The sequence below is a fragment of the Uranotaenia lowii genome, chromosome 3 (assembly GCF_029784155.1).
Source record: "Uranotaenia lowii strain MFRU-FL chromosome 3, ASM2978415v1, whole genome shotgun sequence".
Lineage (NCBI taxonomy): Eukaryota > Metazoa > Arthropoda > Insecta > Diptera > Culicidae > Uranotaenia > Uranotaenia lowii.
Genome location: NC_073693.1, coordinates 145,301,543 through 145,324,896, shown reverse-complemented (window position 1 = coordinate 145,324,896; position 23,354 = coordinate 145,301,543). Strand labels below are relative to the sequence as shown.

Sequence of the window (23,354 nt, the reverse complement as noted above, 5' to 3'; positions counted from 1 at the left end):
TGCCCAAATATAATGTTTTTGTTTTGAACTTAAAACTTAACCTAAAGTTATAACATTTTCAAAAAATCGCACTTAATATTCAAAGCCGATCATCTCGGGATAGGGTGGACCAAATCTCAAAATTTTATTTATTTATTTATTTACGTCTTTGGTTGTCTAACCGTACAGACTAGTTGCTTAAGCCTAAGAAACTCTGCTTAAAACTAATTTAAACCTACGTTTACACATATTAAAATCAAACAAATGACTCACTGAGTTAAAACTTTCACAACATTTATCAATTGGATGGTTCCGGCCATATACAGTACGGTGATAGGGTATCCATAGGAACTGACGTCGCCGAAGTGTCCTCGTGGAAACGTATATATTGACACGTTGCAGTATGTATGCGGAGTCAACACGGTGGGTTAAGGTATCAAAAATGAAGGCTTGCTGCAGTTCAATACGACGCTTTTCTAGTGTAGTTAGGCCTATCAGAGCACACCTTTGCTCATAAGGCGGGAGTCGGAGCGGGTCATTCCAGGGAAGACGCCGGAGAGCGTATCTTACGAAGCTACGTTGAACTCGTTCGAGGCGGAAGCATTGAGTGCTCTGAGAGGGAGCCCACACCTGGACAGCATACTCCATGATACTACGAACGGACGAGCAGTAGATGGCTTTCAGTGCATATATGTCGTCAAAATCCCTTGTGTTTCGGCGAAGAAATCCAAGTGCTGCAAAGCCCTTTGCCACGGTTAGCGCTATGTGCTCGGCGAAAGTGAGCCTGTTGTCGATTTTAATCCCTAGATCAAGAATAGATTTTGTATTTTCCAAACAGAGGCCGGATAGCTGGTAGTCAAAATTTATAACATTTCTTGATCGGGTAAAATTAATGATCTTGCACTTTTTCGCATTTGCTTGCATTCCGTTCATCTGACACCAGCTCTCTAATGTAGCGATGTCCGCTTGCAGGGCGAGACAGTCTACAGTGCTGTGAATCTTTCTAAAAATCTTCAGATCGTCGGCATACAATAGAGTGTCGGATTGAAGAGTTGCGCACAGGTCGTTCACAAAGATTATGAAGAGAAGCGGTCCAAGGTGACTCCCCTGAGGAACTCCAGATGGGATGGCAAACGTTTCCGAGCGCGAGTTTTTAATTTTCGTGAAGGCACGACGGTCCGTGAGATATGATTCAATCCATTCAAGCGCCCATTCAGGAAAACCTAGCTGATCCAGCTTAGCTACAAGTATTTTGTGCGGGACACGGTCAAACGCTTTTGCGAAGTCTATATAAACAGAGTCCACTTGAAAACCTTTCTCCATGCTGTTACTCAAAGAGCTTACATGGCACATCAGATTGGTTACGGTTGATCTTCGCTTCATAAAACCATGTTGAGCCTCAGATATAAAAGGTTTTGCAGCGGCATATATTCGTTCATGCATTAGGACTTCAAAAATCTTAGATATTGAGTTCAAAATTGATATAGGTCGGTAATTATCTACGCAGTTAATATTTCCTGATTTGAGAATCGGTGAGATGGACGCAACTTTCCATGCTCTGGGAAAAGATCTTTCCGATAGTGACCGGTTTATTATACTACAAATCGGGGCAGCTAAAGGTGCTGCGCAAAGTTTCAAAAAAGCGGTGGGTATGCGATCTGGACCAGAACCTTTAGTTGGGTCAAGCGAAGACAATTGTTCGTAGATATCCTGCTCAGTGAAACACGGTAAAGGTAAGTTGATATCGTACGATTGAATAGAGGCGATGTAGTTGCTGTCAGAGTCGGTACTAGCTGGACAATATACACTTTGGAAGAAATCAGCGAACATATTAGCCGATTCAGTCGAGTTAGAGGCAGTGACTCCATTAAACCTCATGTCTGCAGGAATAGATGCGTTCCGTTTTCTTCGATTAAAGTATTTCCAGAATGACGATGGATCACGTTTGAGGTTTTGTTGAAGCTGAGAAATGTGTTGGCGGAAGAGCAGATCATTCAGGTTTTTGAATTCATTCTCTAGGGATCTCAAATGGCATCTGCGATTTTCAGAACGATTCTTGTTAAAACTTTTACGTGCCTTACGTAGCTGATTTCGTAGCCGTCTTAGATCGGAGTTCCACCACTCGTGCTTTATTGGTTTGAAACTCTTCGGACGTTTCAAGGGAATGTTTTGTCTTAAAACCGAGTAGAGTTTTTCATAGAAAACATTCAGAGCGGAATCCACATTGTTGGCAGCTTCAAGAGTATTCCAATCTATCGAATTGAGCGCAGCAGTAACAAGACCGTAATCGCATTTATTGAAATCGAAATCGAGCTCTCCAACAGGTTCTTCCTGATCACACACATGATCGACGATTTCAAGGCATATAGTGTATGATTTATGATGACGATCCGTAGGAATAATCGAAACAGGTGACTCAAAAAAGTTCAGGTTTTCGGGATTATTTGAAAAAACGAGGTCTAAAAACCGCATATTGGCGTTCGGTATACAACAAATTTGATGCATACCTGTAGAAAGAATCCTTTCAGTTAGAGCAATTTCAGCTTCGGATGATGGATTCGACGGTAGTAAACTGTTTACATCGTGGTCAAAGGACCATTGGAGGTGTGGGAGATTATAATCACCGACAACTGTGACTGTGTCACGAACAGAAGCTAAGCTCATGATTTCTTGGACGGCAGTGAAATGGCTTTCATAATTTCGGAGGCTGCTGTTAGGTCGAAGGTATATGCAGCACAGGAACAAAAAATTAGAGCCAGTATTGACTTTAACAACGGTTTGTTCCAAATGTTCGCAGTTTTCGATATTAAGAGAGGATGCAATAAGTTCTTGTTTTACGGCAATCATCACTCCACCTCCTCGTTGAGCATTGCTCGTTTCAGAGGTACGATCACAACGGAATATAGTGTAGTTTGACGTTAGTTCGCTGTTGTGAATGTTTTCATTTAACCAGGTTTCTGTGATCAAAATACAATCATGATCACTTGCGGCAAGAGCGTTGTTAAAAGCAGCGGTTTTGGTGCGCATTCCACCTGCATTCTGGTAGTATAAGGAGAAAGTACGGCGAAAACTCTGGTTCGATGATACTATTCGGTTTGCATACGAAGAAACTGGATCTGCGATCGAAGATACAGTGGGGACGGGAATTATTGTGTCGGAGTAATGTAGGGAGTTGTTTGAGCGGTTAGATTCAGAGTTACAGGCTGCTGCTTTGGTGCCCAAAAAACCTCGCTAGATCCGTTGCCAGTGAATTCTCTGAAACGAATTCCAACCGGCCAAGTCTCAGTGGCTAGTGCTTTGCTTTTTAGATCAACGTGCATATCCACTTTGAAAGACACAAACGAGAGGGTGTTGAGATTCCTTCCCCTGGGTACAAGCTTTCTCAACTTCACGTTTTCGTCACCAAGATGACTACGAATCATTTCCAAAACTCTATCATCTGAAACGCTTGGATGGATTCCTGCCAGATAAAGTGAAAACGTGGGTACAGTGGCCTCAGCACTCTGTGACGAGATATCGGTATGCTCTGAGTTAGTACCTTGTGCGCAAATGCGAGGAGGGGGTGGGCGACGAGGGGTTGAACTACGATCATCATCAAAACGACGGCGCTTGGTGCTCTGCACAGGAACATTCAGTTGATGGGACTGAGGAGTAACTTTCGGTGTCGGGAAATTCTTCAAACCGGAACGAATTTCGCTGCGAATCGCTTGAAGAATACTGTCATGAATTTCCGTTTTCAATGACGATTTGAAAGAATCAATAAAATCGTCATTGACCGATGAAACAGATAACATGGCATTTTTGAAGCGTGCCTCCGAGAGCAAATTTTTGCAGCAGGTGCAGATCCAAATTAAATGAGAGGTTTTGGATTTTGCTGCCACAAGGGATTCCGATAAACCTGAACATCTCAGACATACTTTGGTTGAACAGAAACCTTCACAAACAATAAAGTCCCCTTCGAAATTTTGGGCACATTTTTCACACATATGCGGCATATTGAAATGTTAGTCTACAATGCCTCCAATGCTGAGCAACAGATGTCGTTAGTGTTGTGAAAAAGATCGGTAGCGTACCGACGCGGGTTGGTTGGAGATTGGGATATTGTTTACCTTTCGGCGACGCTGTAAACAATCGGGCGACGGCGACGCTATACTCACTGCGTACGAGAGCTTGATGGCTGCTGTTGTTTTGGTCTGGGTTTTCGGACGGGAAATGATGAGACGGTGGCGATGATCGGCTATATTTTCAGGCTTTGCGAGGTACAGCGATAACAAGGGTAATGTTTTTCAGCAAGTACAGGTGAGCAATTTTATATTTTATCTGCTGCGACTGTGAAACTCGGCTAGGAGGCGGTTTTCGGTGGTCAGTAGTTGGCGGTTGATTTTAGCACAGAGTTGACGAATACGGTATAGAGGGTTGCGGGTGAGGTGGGAGAGCTTGGGCGGGGTGAGGTGACGATGGCATCTATCAACCACTTCTCAGCCAGCGCAATTTAATTCACATGAATTACTAACCTCTTAACCGGTCGAACGGAGCTAACTCGATGTGCGTGGGCGAGCAGGGCGTTAGAATCAGTGAATCCAGGTGAGCCAGTGGGAAAATGATCGATATTGCGGCGAAAATTATGCAAAATAGCAGAGCGGTTGGAGCTTATAAACAACAGAATATTGCAGTGTTGCAGTGTTGAATTTGAGTGGCATTAGAATTCCTTTTCTTTACTTCTCAAAACACAATCAAAAAATTTTGTGAAAAAATTCAAAAACGTATTTTTAATTAATAAAATAGACACTTGAGTTGTCGTCCAAAAGTTTGGGATCACCTCTTCATATGGTGAGTTTGGGATCATTCTTATAAAAACATGCAAATTTATTTTATTCATATCTTTCTCATCTAACATCGTATTGCAGATCTGAAGGGTTCATTTGGAAGCTTAGGAATTGTTGTTTTTTAATAAATTCATTCAAAAATTATATTTGAAGTGATAACCATAAAAAATCACCTGAAATTTAATGTTTTTTTTGAAAGTTCCCAGATTTTTTTTATAGTTCTCACCTTAAAATATAATTTTTGAATGAATTTATTAAAAAACAACAATTCCTAAGCTTCCAAATGAACCCTTCAGATCTGCAATACGATGTTAGATGAGAAAGATATGAATAAAATAAATTTGCATGTTTTTATAAGAATGATCCCAAACTCACCATATGAAGAGGTGATCCCAAACTTTTGGACGACAACTCAAGTGTCTATTTTATTAATTAAAAATACGTTTTTGAATTTTTTCACAAAATTTTTTGATTGTGATTTGAGAAGTAAAGAACAGGAATTCTAATGCCACTCAAATTTTGAGATTTGGTCCACCCTATCCCGAGATGATCGGCTTTGAATATTGAGTGCGATTTTTTGAAAATGTTATAAATTTAGGTTAAGTTTTAAGCTCAAAACTAAAACATTATATTTGGGCAAAATACCTCCGAAATAGCTATTACTCATTATCTTTCAAATGAGATCAGAAGATTTGCAATATGTCCTAAGACGGCTGAGATATGAACGATCAAAATTTGCATGTTTTTTAGTGGGTGATCCCAAACTTTTGGCCGGCAGTGTATATATATATATATATATATATATATATATATATATATATATATATATATATATATATATATATATATATATATATATATATATATATATATATATAATATATATATATATATATATATATATATATATATTACGCGTAATCATCATTTGAGCTTCATTTAACCGCCTCCGGTACGTTTAGTGTAAAAATGTAAGCGCCTTGTCAAATCTCTATAATAAGGAAATTTTAATGAACTATTTATTTAAGTGGAAAAAAACTAGAATTAGAAATATTTCGCGAAAAAAATTTTTTCAACAAATATACGCGTCCACTCATCCATCTCATTGCTGAGTTGTTAATCATTAGTACAATAGATAAAGACAGACATTTTAAATGAAATAAATAAGGGGTTGGTTTTGAATATCCGGTGGAACATTACCATGAGTTGAAATCGAATCCATCCTGAATCTTGAAATCCAATATGGCGGTATCCACCAAATTTCAAAATGTTTTACATAACTTATAATCGCATGAAAATCATACAAATTTATGTAGGGCGAAATGGCTAAACGAGAAGAAGTCGAGTTTTGTTTTCTGACGCCATCTTGAAATCCAAACGGTGACTTCCGCTGAATTTTAAAATGCTGTAAATGACTAAAAATCGCTTGAAACCCTCAAAATATGGGTATTGGGTAAATGGGATAAACTAAAAGAAGCCAAATTTCGCTATCTTCGCTCTATCTCTGAAATCAAAGATGGCGGCTTCCGCGGAACTTTAAATACTGTTATCACGTTCGTCGCCACGCTTATTTTGGTTGTTCAACTAGCCGGGCTGATGTGACGGGGCCTCCCAGGACATACACCCATTTTTTATTCATTTATTTACATAGTATTCCGTCTCACGACATAACTTGATGAACATAATTCCTAAAATTCACTCGGTTCATAGCAACCGTTCTCCAATTTCTCGGGCACCCCACGTTCGCCAGATCACGCTCCACTTGGTCTAACCACCTCGCTCGTTGCGCCCCCGCTCGGCTTGTTCCTACCGGATTCGTAGCGAACACCTGTTTTGCAGGACAGTCGTCCGGCATTCTCGCAACATGTCCCGCCCAGCGTATCCAGCCAGCTTTCACCACCTTCTGGATACTGGGTTCGCCGTAGAGGCGCGCGAGCTCGTGGTTCATCCTTCGCCTCCACATTCCGTTCTCCTGTACGCCGCCAAAGATGGTTCTTAACACTCGTCGCTCGAATACTCCGAGTGTACGCAGATCCTCCTCAAGCAATATCCATGTCTCGTGCCCGTAGAGAACAACCGGTCTAATAAGCGTCATATACAGGTTACACTTCGTGCGAGGGCTAAGTCTTCTCGACCGCAGTTGATTGTGGAGTCCATAGTAGGCACGACTTCCGCTGATAATTCGCCTCCGGATCTCACGGCTGGTGTCATTGTCTGCGGTCACCAGTGAGCCGAGATAGACAAAGTCTTCGACTATCTCCAGCTCGTCGCCGTCGATCGTGACCTTGTTATTGCTGGACAAGCGGGTTCGGTCGGTCTCGGATCCGCAGGCCAGCATGTACTTCGTCTTGGACGTATTAATCATCAACCCAATCCTTCCTGCTTCGCGTTTCAGTTTGCGATAGATCTCCTCCACCGCCGCAGATGATCTGCCGACTATATCAATGTCATCGGCAAAGCAGATAAGTTGACTGGATCTGTTGAAAATCGTGCCCCGCATTTCGCCCACCGCTCGTCGAATAACACCTTCTAGCGCCACGTTGAACATCATGCAGGATAGACCATCACCTTGTCGAAGCCCCCTGCGCGATTCGAATGAACTCGACAATTCACCCGAGATCCGCACACAGCACTGCGTTCCATCCATCGTCGCCTTGATCAGTCTGATCAGCTTCCCGGAAAAGCCGTTCTCGTCCATGATTTTCCATAGCTCGTTACGGTCGATCGTGTCGTATGCGGCTTTGAAGTCGATGAACAGATGGTGCGTAGGGACTTGGTGTTCCCGGCATTTTTAGAGGATTTGCCGTAATGTGAATATCTGGTCCGTCGTTGACCGTCCCTCCATGAAGCCGGTCTGATGACTTCCCACGAATCTGTTTGCTTGTGGCGTTAGGCGGCGGAGTAGGATTCGGGACAACACTTTGTAGGCGGCATTGAGGACAGTGATCGCTCGGTAGTTCTCACAGTCCAATTTGTCGCCCTTCTTGTAGATGGGGCATATTACCCCCTCCTTCCACTCCTCCGGTAGCTGTTCTATGTCCCAGATCCGGATTATCAACTTGTGTAGGCAATCGGCCAACCTGTCCGGGCCCATTTTGATGAGTTCAGCTGCGATGCCATCCTTCCCAGCCGACTTGTTTCTATTCAGCTGGCGAATAGCTTCCTTAACTTCACTCATCGTTGGGAGTGGCTCGTCTTCGTCGTTGGCTACGCCGGCGATGTACCTTCCCCCACCGTCTTGATCTCCTGCATGTGCGCCGTTCAGGTGTTCATCGAAGTGCTGCTTCCACCTTTTGATCACCTCACGATTGTCCGTCAGGATACCCCCGTCCTTATCCCGGCACATTTCGGCTTGCGGCACGAAGCCTTTGCGGGATGCGTTGAGTTTCTGATAGAACTTTCGTGTTTCTTGGGAACGATGCAGCTGCTCCAGCTCCTCGAGCTCCTCCTCCTCCAGGCGGCGCTTTTTCTCCTGGAAAAGTCGGACTCGCTGCCTCTTCCGCTGTCGGTGATTTTCCACATTTCGACGGGTGCCTCTCTGCACTACTGCCGCCCGCGCGGCATTCTCTTCGTCCATCACCCTCCTACACTCCTCGTCGAACCAGTCGTTCCGTCGAGATCGCTCCACATAACCGATGACGTTCTCCGCAGCACTGTTGATGGCTGTTTTGATGGTATCCCAACAGTCCTCGAGAGGGGTTTCGTCAAGCTCGCCCTCTGCCGGCAGCGCTGCTTCGACCGATTGCGCGTAGTCTGCCGCGACCTCAGGTTGCTTCAGTCGCGCCGATATTTAACCGAGGCGGGCGCCGGTTGCGCGTGTTGTTCACTAAGGAGAGTTTTGGGCGCATCTTCACCATCACCAGATAATGGTCCGACTCGATGTTGGCGCCCCGACAGGATCTGACGTCGATGATGTCCGAGAAGTGCCGGCTGTCGATCAAAACGTGGTCGATCTGTGATTGAGTTTGGTACGGTGATCTCCAGGTGTACTTGTGTGGGAGGCGGTGCTGAAAAAAGGTACTACGTACGGCCATTCGTTTGGAGGCGGCGAAATCAATAAGTCTGAGGCCGTTTTCGTTGGTCAGCTGGTGCGCACTGAACCTTCCAATTGTCGGTTTGAATTCCTCCTCTTGGCCGACCTGAGCATTGAAATCCCCGATGACGATCTTGATATCATGTTTTGGGGCAACGGTCGTATTCACGCTCCAGTTGCGCGTAGAATTCGTCTTTGTCGTCACCGGTACTTCCGAGGTGAGGGCTGTGCACGTTGATGATGCTGATGTTGAAGAACCGGCCCTTGATTCTCAACCGGCACATTCGTGAGTTGATCGGCCACCACCCTATCACGCGCTTTTGCATCTTTCCCATCACTATAAAAGCTGTTCCAAGCTCGTGTGTGTTGCCGCAGCTCTGGTAGATGGCACGACCATCTGGGTACGTTCGTACCGTGGAGCCCTTCCAGCATACCTCCTGCAGCGCTACGATGTCGAATTTGCGGCTCTTCAATTCGTTGGAGAGCACGTGGGTACTGCCCACAAAATTTAGAGATCGGCAGTTCCATGTTCCAAGTTTCCAATCGCTAGTCCCTTTTCGTCGCGTGGGTCTTTGCCGATTTCCATCCGAAATTTGTTGTTCGTTATTCGTTGCTTATGTTTTTTTAGTAGTCACAGGCTCGCAAGGCCCGCAGCTAACCCCACTATCTCGCAGGAGGACCGTCGTGATGTTGCTGTTTTGGGTCCCGAACACCACCAGGACGTTGTTGCATTCCGCACGCCGCCCCTAACATGGAGAACAGAAGCGTACGAAGCCCCCTAACTCATTCTGCATGCGACCAAAGCATCCACCGGGGTTGGGTACCCGATCTCCGCTAAGGTTGCTCGCACCCCAGCTAGCACCACGGGGAGGTAGAGAATCGGAGTTGCAGACAAGAGGTGATATGACCACTACCCGAAGGTTGGGTGTATGGGGTCTCGAGTTGCACATTGTCTACTTCACTAGCCGATTTTTATTTATATTTTATGTGAACCCGAGCAAGGCCGGGTAAAATCAGCTAGTGTTATAATAAACAAGCCACCGCGATATACTGTCTCAGATAAATTAGGGTTTAAAGGCTGAATGAACTTGATTCAAGCCTGCATTTTGCACTATGCCAAATTTAAGCTCATTTGATCCCTTCTGAGGGGTTGCTAGTATGTAACGGAGAAGCAAGCTTTATGCGCCTATTAAGCAGAATACAGAGTAATTTTTATGTTGTAATCTCCTTCAGTTTTTTTACAAGTGATGTCAAAAATGTCGAACATCAAATTGTGCGGGCTAGATGCGCCTATTTGTGTTTTGAGCGAAATTTCTGTTTCTCTGACAATATTTTCGTATAATTTCATTAAAAATGGTAGGAACTATTAACTTTCTTACGACACAACTGAAGTTTTATAAAAATTTATATCTTTTATAATTTAAATGAATAAAATAAATGTAACGGTTTTCCTGTTATGGGGGCAGATCATCCATCAGATTAAACTTTATCAAATCTGTCTGAGATCATCAGTTCTCTCTTAAAATGTAAATTACAGCCTAGATTCGAAGTTTTAATCATAACAATTATATATTATTCTATTTAACCTGTAATTTTTCAAGAGAAGCATTTTAAAAACATGATGGAGGCATACCAGGGCCGTAGGTAGAATGGCTTCATGGGCGAGGGGGGGGGGGGGGGGTGTTTTGGTGTTGATGACGTTTTTTTTCTAGGATATATTTGATCAAAAAATGCACGAATTAAAAGTAACAGAGAAATGTGTCTTTTTACTTAACTATTTACACGATCGTTTATATTAAAAGTTTTATGCATTACATAAAAAAATTTCGAAAATACATCCAAAAATCTGTAAAATGGTAAACTAGATTTGTATAAGGCATTCTTTAGTAAGAAATTAGCATACTTACTTTTATAAAACTAGTAAATTTGGCTTATTATATTTGAACAAAGAATAACTTCATAAGAAAGCCTTCGATTTGTTAAAAAAAGACTTATTGTATGCTCAAATCAAATAATTTAAATCTATCAAACTCTCGCACAAATTCAAAGATTTGAACCATTAATAAAATTTTCAAAAGTGAAATTAATCGATTGTAGTTTTGCGGTTCAAACCTGATACTTGCGATCTCCATCAAAATTCAAGTTTTAGTTTGAAAATTGACTCTTGATAAAACTGCAATAATAATATTACAAAATTTATATTACTTGTTTCTTTATTCACAATTTTTTTTTTTCGTGAAAATGCTGTGGATTTTTTTTTTCAAATAAAAACTGACTGACTTTGGTTAAAAATTAGAAATTGAGAAATAAGAAAATCAAAATTATATTCAAAATTCAGATAAAGCTCATATATGAGTAAAAATTATCAACTTACTTATCATGAAATTTGAATTATGGATCTTTTTGTAAGTTTCAATAGCATTTCTAAGATGTAAAAAAAACGAATTCTGAATTTAGATTCCAGATCCACGTATGGATATCATCCAAGAATTGAAATATTTTTTCAGAAACCTCGATCATCAATCTAGTTTTATTTATATTTAATGTCTTGGGATTCAATCAGAATTCATTATTCCATTTTATTATTCATAACCTGAATTAAAATATGAGTTCCTTGTGATGAGTCCAATTTTAAGATTTCGATTCTGGATCGCCATTTTGAAGTTTTGAATACTGCAAAAGAATTAATTTTAAGAACTTCGGATCTGAATATCAAACAAAAAATCAGGATGATTTCTAAAGCTTTGATAATTTAGAGTCTGGGCACTTCACATCGGTGATAACTACATTTCTAGTGATCGGATATGCAAAATTTTTGCAGCGTTGCGTTGGTAATGAAAATGACTACCTTGTCTATTTATTCAAATTTCTAAGTTTACGTTTTTTTTTTGAAAAATTTACGATGAAAAAGGACATGATAAAAATAGGCTTCACATCATTGAAATCATCAATCAATTCAATTCAATTCTGATTTTTTTTTTTGGCTCAAAAACATAATAAGTAAGAGGAGACTAACAAGAATGCTCAGGTTTTTCGATCGCACGAATAGTTTTAAAATAGACGCGTTTATAACTGGCCCGGATTGTAAATGATCATTGCCTATATATTGTGTTTTTTTTACTCGGAAAATATTCAATTAAATGCATTTGAGTTTCGAATACTATGAGTAAAAATGAAATTCAAAGCCAAATTTTAATAACAATTTCAGAACACCTTTTTAGTTCTATTTTCTAATGGTGATGCGAACCGAAATTCAAGAATCCTAAACTAGATACATAGTGCGAAATATAAAAACAGAAAGTACAATTTACAATAGGGAACCAGAATTCTGAAATGAGCTCAATCCAATCTGTTAAATATTAGAGTCTAGGAATGAATTTCTATCATCAAGTGGAAAAATTGTAGAAATCTGTAGCAGAATTCTAAACCTGGGATTAGTTTTCGATGTTTTGATAATTTTGAATAACCTAACCCAATCATCAAAATTTGATTGGGAATTAACAAATTTGAGTGTAGAGTAGAACACCTTGCATGCTTCTTTTGCCACTCCCATGGGGGGGGTGGTGGGAGGGGGGGGGGCTACCCCCAATCCCCAATCCCCAATTACTTTTCAAGTTAATTTAAATACGAAACAAAGGCAGCCCAAGTTTTTGTCTTGAGCTTCTTTGCATATAATTTTTAATAAAAATATTACATCTAAAGGTATCAAAACCATGTATAATTTTTAAATTTTTTTTGAGTTGATTTTTTCCTGCCTTATGTTCAATGCGTTTCATCCTCAAAATGCATTGATTGGATATGTTATCTTGTAAACCATTTCGGCCATCGATTTTAGGCGCATTCAGGAACATTTTTCCCTATGGAAAATTGACATAGGGGAAACTGTACAAGACGCACCAGCGGGGTAAGATGGCCCATGCCATTCTTTCTCAAAAATACACTAACATGTAGCTTCGAATGAGGTTTTTTCTTCATTTTTATAATAGCATACAAGCTTTTTCATCATTTATTAGATGAAAAGTTCATATAAACGACTTTTGTTCTTAGAAAAAGAAGGATTACGGGAATCAGCGTGAAGCTTGTAATTTTCATGGGTAATATATAAGGTTTTATGTTGAAACAGCCTGCGCAATCTGATGAAACCACAGCTTATCGGGTTTCAACTCGTGTGCACTAGACTGCCCAAAGCAATAAAAATCGTTATATTCCACGCGGCACCCCCTAGACTGGTGCCTTTAGGTGAAAAAATGACTTTCTGAAAGTTTCAGGTCATTTGGCAGAACCACGAGCTGGCGCAAAGGACTAGAAATTTGTATGGAGATTTTCGGCTAAATGTATGAAAAATCGATATACTTTCACTCTTTGTGTTCTAAAATATGTTTCCAGAATGCTAGAAAGCTCAGAGCACGCATTAAATTTCGGATAACTCATCACAGTCAACTCGTATCGCGTTACAATCTTTTACAAACTTGTTGGTCATTATTTGAACTACAATTTCTGAAACTCTGAGCTTTCTAGCATACTGGAAACATATTTTAGAACACAAAGAGTGAAAGTATGTAGATTTTTCATACATTTTACCGAAAATTTCCATACAAATTTCAAGTCCTTTGCGCCAGGTCGTGCTTCTGCCAAATGACCTGAAACTTTCAGAAACTCATTTTTTCACCTAAATGCACCAATTAAGGGGGTGCCGCGTAAAGAAAAATGTTGTAAATATCATCCCATACAAATTTGGGCCAGTCTAGTGTGCACTTTCGGATTTCTTTAAATTTTTTGTTGTGTTTTACTAACTTCGGAAGAATTTTATCTAAAATCAATCATATTAAAACTGGGGCAGAATGCCACAAGACCACGTGTTTTACGCTCAAATTTTTGAAAAACCCAGAATATAAAAAATGCCATTCTTTGTGTTTGCTGGCTCCCAAACAATGCATAATTATAACAAATTTCGGACTTGTTCGAGTTAAAAAGGCGTTAAAAATTCGTTGCCTACCTGAAGGCGTTTTACTGGTAAGGATATTAAAAAGTGTATTTTGAAAAGCTAAATTTTCGATAAGTATAGAAATAATGAATGATTTTTTGTCAAAGTAAATCTGATCTCTGAACGGTCGCGTCGTAAGTTTTCAATTTGGTTCTAAGATGAATGGTATCAATTATGCTTCACAATTTTGTGGGTATGCCGTTGGGACTCGATCTTTTGCTTTGCTTAGTCCTAAATTATCAAAAGAATGCATAAAAATTGTAACTTTCGATCAGGATTTAGTAAAAAATATGCACTGAAAATCGAATCGTTTTGGTTTAATTTGTCGCCAACACAGTGGAAAATAAAGTCAAAATTTTCATAACGTTTTTAATTTCGTTGTAAGGAATCTCCAGAATTTAATCTTCAGGAAACTTGAAACCAACTCATGTACACCTTTATTTATTTGAGCTAGGCCCTTTTATTTCATCATCCACTTACTTAACCATATATCTTATCCATATGTGTATCTTTAACTCGAAAAACCTTGAGCAAAATGAATTCAATCTATGTAACCTATTGAAAAATCCCAAAGTTCCCACTCTATTCAAAAAAATTTATATTGGAAAATTACAAACAGTTTCTTCACATATTGATCGATTTTCACATTCCTTGCTCGATGAATACCTTACTCTGATTAATTTGCTATCTTTTATAGTTTGAAGTTTTTCTTAACTTAATTTGTTATGAGGATTGTTATATAAAGTTTTAAAAACAATTTTAAATTTATTAAAGCAATTAAGGTTTTTTGTACAACAAATTTCAAATTTCATGAGGAAGCTTCAAAAGTCTCATGAATTTTTTTTCACAGTTTTTAAAGGTTATGCTACCTTCAAGGGTATTTATGTTGAGTTTTTTTTGTTTTTGAAAATCATCATCATTTGATTACAAACCTCTTCAAAGGTGATTTGGGTGTTATGTATTCTGTGCTAAGTATAAGAAACTTGATTTCCATACAGAGTTCAAATTAACTGTTCCGGCTCTTAAAAGGTTAACATGGTCTGGTCAACATTCCGGTAGGTATTTTTCGGGTTACTTATCCAATCCATCTGTATCAGTGCGACTCAAGAGAGTTCGGGTAACTCAATTGTTAATTCAATGAGTAACCCTATACTTCAATGTGGTGGTTCCATCGCTGGGGTTCCACATTGGGACCCCAAAATTCTTGGCAGGTCTCGTTGCAGGGTGAGTGGTGGGGGTCTGGCGGCACCCTGCTCTTTCATGTTCACTCGGTCATATGGGGAGCCAAACAAAAACAAAACATGTTCCGAAAACGTGAATCGTCGCCCCTCACCATTCTCTGACCACGTTTGGCGGCTGACTGCTGCCAAATCGCATTACGTCATACCTCGCTCGCTTGATCGTGGCTACGGGTGTCCACATCGTAGCTAAAGCTATTCGCAGATATGTGCTAGGGTAAATACTGAGGGTAGATACAGATTTTTACAAGTCCAAACCGATGACCATCATCATCATCATCGAGTAGGTACCACACATTCGCTCGTTTTCGGTGGCTTTGTGAAATGGAACAGAACTAAGTGTTACGTGAGTGGGTGGGGGTGGATGACTGATTGAGGGGGAGCCAAGCGAAGGGGTCAGCTCGAAGCAAGTGTTCCAACAACAGCGATGTGTTGCTGGGTGTCTGTCTACTATACTTAGGCTACCCAGGGCTCACTTTTCTCGTTGCGAAGGAATTTTATTGCAAACAAATTGCTTCATAAAAGAAACAGTCACCTAATACGCGCCGAGCGAACTTGTTACTTGAAAAATCTGATTGTCTAATAGTGTATTTGTTTATGCCGAGTGTTGCACTAGTGTTGCACTGGTGCACCACTAGGTGCTGTCAAACTGTTTGTTTATTCGGACGGTGTTGCACTGGTTTTGACCTGTCGGAGTTATGCTTACGGACGGTGGCCCACCGATAATTTTGCCAGTGTTGCGAGAGAGCGTGTGAGTGAGGGAGGTAGCAATACACTGGCGACGATTTGTGTTTGTTTTTATCGGGTACGGTGGAACACTCCACGAGTGGAGAAAACAAATACAGTATAACTTGGTTCAACCTTAGCGTGTGCACTATCGGATGTCGATGCGAAGAATCGATAGTTAAGTTGCAATCGGCTTGAAAGACAGGAATTTTAAACGGTCATTTATTGCATGTAAATGACCAAAGAATCATTTTTCATTGAAAGGCCCTTTATTTATTCCCTTAAGGTGGCTTTCGCAGAGAATCTAAAATTCTGCATCTCTAAAATTTTAATAAATATATTAGTAACGTACGTCTTTTACTAATCTTATCCACGAAAAATCAATTTAAAGGCTTGAAGTTTTTTTTTGTTTTGTACTTGAAGACAAATTTCTCTGCCCATAAAAAGCAAACAGCCAACATAATTGGGAATTTTTAAGCAACAATGTGTTAAGACTTCCCAACAGTTGGTTGTTTTTAATAAAGATTGGACTGTCTTTTTCCAGAAATAATAAAATTAGAAAATTAGTTAAGAAAAACAATTATCATCAACCACGAAATATTGACCTTGAAAATATATTGCGCTTCTTAATTTTTTTTTCAGAAAAAATTTTGAGTAGAAGTACATAAAAATATTGTTTTTTTTTTTTGTATTTCAAAAATGATATTTGACGTTCAATGGGTGGAGACTGTGAATTTTGGTTGAAATTTCCCAAAGTTGAATTAATTACAATTTTAACGATTTCCTTTTTCAAATAGGTTCATTTCACTCAAGCGGTTCTTAAAATGTCATTTGAAAGTTAGGGGAAAATCAATTTTGCTTCTCAAGTTCTAGTTTGAAGGTTTTCAGGATTTTTTCCTTAGTCAAAAGTGATCCGAAAATAAAGAAACAAATGCATTATTGTTTCTTCCATAAAAGCCTTAAATAATTTTTTTTCAAGTTTTGTTAGTGACAGTTTACCATCTTTGTGGAATTTGTGTCATTTACAATTCATTTGATTTTTGATTTTTATATGCCAATGTGAATTATAAAGATAAAACAGTATCTAACATTTACCGATTTCGTTGTTCCCTAAACTCAAAACTACTCTCTGCCTTTAAAGCCTCTAGACTAAGCTTGCCCGGTTTTCTCCAGGTTGGTCCGGTTATTTTGTACAAAATTATGGAAAAATCTGGTCCGGCCCGGATGTCCGGATTTCATTGAAAAATGCTCGGATTTTGCCCAGATATATTCACTATATTTGCCAAATCAAACAAAACTAACAAATTGTATTGTATCTAGTACTTTTGTTTTTAAGCGTCCAAAACCAATTTTTTTTGAGCAAGTTTAAAAAAAATGATCTTGAAAAGTTTTTTTAAAATCTTTGTCACGATTTAAAATCTAGTGATAAATTTTGATAAAAAAAATATTTTCAAGTTTTTTTTTTTTATTTTTGCTGAATACCATGGGCATGATTGACCACTTTTTTCAATATATTTCGAAATTTTTTTCTAATGATAGGAATGTGGCATATTTTATATTTTTAAAACCAGTACTGGACTTCTATTAACATAAAACATGGATGCAGAAATTCATTAGACAACTTTAAATTTGATTTAAAAATCGATTTCGTCTCTGTCAGAATTGAATGCTTTGGGTTGACATTGATCAGTCTCTATTCTGACGGTTTTAACGAGCTTTCTTGATAATGAAGGATACAAAACACCTTCATAATATTTACATATGCAAGTTTATCAATTTATCCTTGATTTTTGACGTTTTGCTTTAAAAATATTAATAATCGAAAAAACAACTATGATGCTGTCTACATTTAGAGGCAAACATTATAATAATTGATAAATAGTTTGAGTTTCAAAATATATATGAAATTTTACCTTCACACATTCCTCTAGGCCCTCCCATTATTTCCAATTTTCAATTTTTCATCAAAGTTAACGATTCGATAGGGTTCCTATTCATTTGTCCAATACGGGCTTACTCTTGGAAAACGTGCGTATTCTTTAAATATAAAAAAAATATCATTAAATGACAATAAAAAAAGCTCTATAACAGTTCATATACAAAGAAAAAAAAAAGTTCTTTCACATGAAACAACCCGTTTGCTTCTAAATGCTTTTTGGTATCATCAGGAGAGCTGTTTGTTTGCGAGCCTTGGAAAAAATAGATGTTTTAAGATTTTAAAATTAGATTTTTACTAACAAAAAAAAATTCAAATACAAACCAAACTTTGCATATTTGATAGTGAATTGATAGGCTTTCAAACGTTGAAAACAGTTTTCAAAAATTTTAACTATAGACTGAGTTATTGATGATAATGGGGAAAAGTTTATTGTTGGTCAAATTTACCCAGGTGATCAAAGTAACCCCGTTTTACGGTAATTCATTTTGACATTTTGACCAAACTTGCCCGGATTTTGAGTCGACAGTTTTGAAATAAAATGCTCGGATTTTTCTTGATTTTTAGATAAAATAGCCCGGATTTGTCCGATCCGGGTACGTGCTAAAAAAATCTAGCAACCTTACTCTAGACAATTATTTTTTTTTTAAATCATAGTTACAAAAGTTTATAGTTCAAATATCAGATTCCATTAAGTGATACTTAGAACACTTTTATTATAAACAATTTTTCAGTCCCCTTAAATTTAGCACACTTATTTTGTCGATGTCAAATGTCAATTAAATCTTTGATTTTATTCTAAACATTTTTTCTTGTGCTGTATGTATACTGTACCCTTTGTTTTGTGGATTGCATATTCGCAAGTTATGAATAAATTTTTCAAATTAAAATAAAAAAAAAAATAATTTGAATAGCCTGGCAGCTTTTGTGATGAGAAACTTATCGTTATTTCAATCACTTCCGATTTTTTACATTTCACGCATAATTTTTAAAGAACAGTTTGACTTATCACCTCCAAAAATTATGCTAAATTATGTATATTTTACAAAAAAATAAAAATAAAAAAGTTATTTTGAGAAACGTTTCTAAATACAAGATTTACTAGAAATAGTGAGCTTTATAGAGAACTTAGTAATAACGTACAAAAAATCTTGAAAAATATATTGCAAAGAATGACATGACATCAAATTAAATATTCATAAATTCGCCATAAACAATTTTCTTAGAAGGTAGTAAAATATGGATAAGTAGAAAATAATTCTTTCAACTTTTTCATCAAAAGTAAAAAAAAAAATATTTGAAAAAATTTCTGGAATGTGAGGATGTCAAAAGTTCTGCTTATGGTAAGTCAGCCCAATTTGGGTTTTTATCATTTTTTCAGATTATCACTGAAATCACTAAATTTTTATCTGCAGTTTCAAGAGAAAATTTCGTTTTCAGTACTTTGTTTTGATGGACATTGCGAAAACTCTAAGTCATATTTACCCATTGTGCAAGTCGATCCCATATCTACGGCTTAAATCATCGCTTGGTTCCCCTGCCATAAGGGCCAACAAATGATTTTAAACAGAAATAAAACGAAAAAATAAACCTTATACAAACTTTCGAATGCCGTTGCAGTGACAGGTTCTGTAGATTACATTGACTTAAAAAGTTTGTCTAGAAGTGCAGAATTCTCGTTGGGCCGTTTAACGATTTTCAAAAGCCGTTTTTCTCATTACAACAAAAACATTTGCATTTAATTCATTATATTAAAAAAACAGGACAATATCCGGACAGATCTGAGCAAAATCCAAGTCTTATTTGAAATAAATGTGAAGAGAAATATGAAAGAAGAATATGTCAAGGATGTTCTTTTTTGTAAATTTATCTATTCAGTGCTAGGTAACACTGACTGATTTGCAGCTTCCATTGATCATCAGCCACCAATTTTTTTTTTCCTTGTTTATCTTCAAATCATCTAGGCGAGACTTATCTGAATTTTACAAATCTTGGCCGTAAGACACGCAGAGGTCCACAATACAAATCCTGAAATTTTGAGAAAGACCCACCAACTCCTCGTCACTGGACCCTCCTTCTTTTTCTGGTGATTTTCAAAAAGTCATCATTTTTAAAATGCAATAACTTTGAACTTAGAAGTAATTGAAATTTGAAAAAAAAAACATTCGTTGTAAAGATTTTATTGAAGTTTTTTGAAATATATTATTGACGTTTTTAGAAACATGACATTTTAAACATCAAACTACCGTTCCAAAATTAAAACGTTAGTTTTCTCGAGGATAGAATATTTTTAATATCAATTTTAAAACTTCATCGTGTTTTCGAAACATTTCACGTAAGAATCAATCAAAATACCAATATAATATTCACAGCTACCGAGGTATTAAAGATGAAATGTATTTTCGAAGTATTTTTGCATATAGTAAAAATGATTCCTCTGCTAGCCACCAGGGTAGATGTAAAAAATACTACGTACATCAGACTCAAAACCTTGGGATCCGGAATTTTTTCTTGACCTGTCCAGAAGACCTTTAACTTTAACTTCTTTTGGTCATCTTAAAGGGGTGTTTTGCCAAAGTAAAATGTTTATGACATTGTAGCAAAACTCAACAAATCACTATTATGGTTCTGATTTAGGTACGTTTATCTAAACAACTCTACAAGTATGGTTGACTGAATCTAGACGTAATTTTATCCAAATCAGTTTTTAATAATTCGTTTATTTGAAACGGCCCAAAAGTTTTAGTTTTACGGAGCCAAGGTACTTTTTTTTATTAAACACGAGTTAGTAAATCTAATTCACAAACCTTTTTCACACTTTTTGTCATTTGAAGCGGTCCAGATCAGCAATGACAAGAAGTTTAGTTTTTGCATCTACAGTTCATTATTTAAAACTACGATAGACAAAAAAATATGATAAACAAGGAAAAAGATAGTTAAAGACGGAGATCGATAGATTTAAGATAAATGCATAATTCGAACATATAGTTGAGGTCTGTTGAAAACCGTCATTTTTCTGAAACGTAAATAATATAAATGAACAGATTTTAATGAAATCTTTACAACGAGTGTTTTGTAAATTTTCTATGACTTCTAAGTTCGGAGTTATCGCATTTTGAAAATGGTGACTTTTTGAAAATCGCGAAAAAAAGGAAGAGGATCCAGAGACGAGGAATGGGTCATAAATTTCAATTCCTGCGTTTAAAAGTTATTCACAAACCAAAGTGATGAATTTTTTGCGCACTTTAGAAGTCATAATTCAAGAACTCTTAATTTAGATTGCTGCTAAATGAATTTGAATTTGAATGAATCCTGGCAAAATCTTTGCAATCTGAAAAGCTTATGGATGATAAATTTTCTTATCAAATGTTTGTTAATTTCTACTAAAGACCGGAAATGTTAACTTTATACGTACTGTGAAAACTGGTAAAATAAATAGTCGAAAAAATATGCATATCCAATCCAAACTCGTAGCTTCTTGGTAATTTACTGTATACACTGCCGGCCAAAAGTTTTGGATCACCCGCTAAAAACCATGCTAATTATGATCATACATATCTCAGCCGTCTTAGGACATATTGCAAATCTTCTAATCTCATTTGAAAGATAATGAGCAATAGCTATTTCGGAGGTATTTTTCCCAAAAATAATGTTTTAGTTTTGCACCTAAAACTTAACCTAAAGTTAGAACATTTTCAAAAAATCGCACTCAATATTCAAAGCCGAACATCTTGGGATAGGGTTGACCAAATTTCAAAATTTTAGTTGCATTAGAATCCTTATTCTATACTTCTCAAAACAAAATCAAAAAATTGTGTGCAAAAATTTAAGAATGTACTATTTATTAATAAAATAGACACTTACGATAACTTACGTCCAAAAGTTTGGGATCACCCCTAGTATGGTGTATCGGCCAAAAGTTTGGGATCATTCTTTTAAAAACATGCAAATTAATCTCATTCATATCTTTCTCATCTCACATCGTATTGCAGATCTGAAGGGTGCATTTCAAAGCTTAGAAATTGTTGTTTTTTTCATAAATTCATAGAAAAATTATATTTTAAATCCATAACCATAAAAAAATTCACAATAATAAGTGTGAATTTTCAAAAAACAATCAATTTCAGGTAAATTTTTATATGGTTATCACTTTAAAATATAATTTTTGTATGAATTTATGAAAAACCAACAATTCCTAAGCTTTCAAATGCACCCTTCAGATCTGCAATACGATGTTAGATGAGAAAGATATGAATGAGATAAATTTGCATGTTATTGGCCGATGCACCATACTGGGGGGTGATCTCAAACTTTTGGACGATAACTTAAGTGTCTATTGTATTAATTAAAAGTACATTCTTAAATTTTTGCACACAATTTTTTGATTGTGTTTTGAGAAATAAAGAATAAGGATTCTAATGCAACACAAATTTTGAAATCTGGTTCACCCTATCGCGAGATGATTGGCTTTGAATATTGAGTGCGATTTTTTGAAATTGTTCTAACCTTAGGTTAAGTTTAAGGTGCAAAACGTAAACATTATTTATTGGCAAAATACCTCCGAAATAGCTATTGCTTATTATCTTTCAAATGAGATCAGAAGATTTGCAATATGTCCTAAGACGGCTGAGATCTGAACGATCAAAATTTGCATGTTTTTTAGCGGGTGATCCCTAACTTTTGGCCGGCAGTGTATCTATTCGTTTTTTGTTTTGAGCACATTTATTTTTTTTTCTTTGACTTTTATGAAAGTTATGCTTCCAGAGCCCATACACTTTTTACGGATAGGCTTATTTTAAATTTTCCTCAATGAACATCATGTCTGAAGCCCCATTAGGGATAAGTATTCTTTATCTGGGATTTCAACTAGATTGTAATACTTAGATTTTGCAAACTTATTTTTTCTCCAATCAAGCTGCTAATCATATATCATATATACAAAACCACTGCGCTAAGCTATTAATATCTTATATATAATCTCAGCAAAACGTGTTGCAATAAAACAGCTTCCAACTGTTCTAATGTAAAACAAGGCGCGAAAGTCAAACACACCCGGGCTGCTGAATGATCCAAAACCGAGTTGTCGATTTGTTTCAACTATTTGGGCGGCAAAGAAGAGTTTTTTTTGGTGGTTGCTTCAAAGACGTCGTGGGCAGCTCTTGACTAGACACCATCCGGTTTGTTTTGTGTGCACCTTTTCTGTCGCCCGATTCCGCCCTGTTTACAAAAACAAAACCCACTTGACCCACCCCGCCGAATGAACGGGCGTCACGGGTTTCGGCCAATTCGACTCGCATTGCTTTGGGGCTTGTTTGAGATCTGTTTTTGTTGTCTCTCGTTTGTTTTGATGAATGAAAGTATCCAATCTACCTTTAAGAAGGATCGAATGAAAAAACTGGGCCATTTGAAATGCGTGTTTTTCGGTTTCAGATCTTTGGGTCGGGACCTTGAAACTTAAAGTTCACGAGAAACTACATTAGTTTCAGAAAATTATAATTGATACTCGTCTTGATTGATAACCTTTTTTGACCTCCAGGCAGGAATGACCCAACGGCATCTCTAGACGCATTAAACCCTGCGTGTTAGTTTCATTGACTGGGTTTTATTAAGGCAACGTACCTCATTATTCGCA

The 23,354-nt window shown here is 37.5% G+C and overlaps 1 protein-coding gene across 3 annotated transcripts in view; it reads right to left on the bottom strand.

Annotated features, from left to right (window-relative positions):
• Positions 1-23,354, bottom strand: part of LOC129757291 (filamin-C) — a 222,230-nt gene that overhangs the window by 140,027 nt on the left and 58,849 nt on the right. The gene's annotated exons all lie outside the window — the stretch shown is intronic.